Genomic DNA, 542 nt, shown 5'->3' on the forward strand with positions numbered 1-542 from the left:
TTTGCATCCGTTTGGGATAATGTCGCCGTGACACACGACATTATTTAATACTTAGACAATAAAATGGATAAGGATGTCGTTGTTGCACAGTATGTAGATTTGAGATTTTGCATTGCTAAAACCCTATTTATTTATTTATTTATTACAATAGAAAACCTTAAATAATCTTCATTTAAACAGGATTGACATACATTTTAAGTTAATTAAATTTAACTAACATCACATATGTTGATGTTTATCGAGTCCTCTAATTTGAATGGGGAGCTCACTTTATGAGACGAAAAGAGAAATTAAACAACAAACTTAGCTTATACCATACTAATTGATAACTCCTAAAATAATAATTAAAATAGAAAAGGCATTGTACATTTTTTTCCTGTATATGTCGAAGCACCGTTATTATATTGTTTTGCCTTTATGCTATTGGCTAATAGTATACTAGCTAGCTATATTATTAATGCATGTCCATATATCAATTTTTTGTACAATATTTTTATATAGTATATAAAAGACAAATGTTTTATTTTCTCCTTTTTAATTAA

This window comes from Arachis ipaensis, chromosome B07 (genome assembly GCF_000816755.2).
Source record: "Arachis ipaensis cultivar K30076 chromosome B07, Araip1.1, whole genome shotgun sequence".
Lineage (NCBI taxonomy): Eukaryota > Viridiplantae > Streptophyta > Magnoliopsida > Fabales > Fabaceae > Arachis > Arachis ipaensis.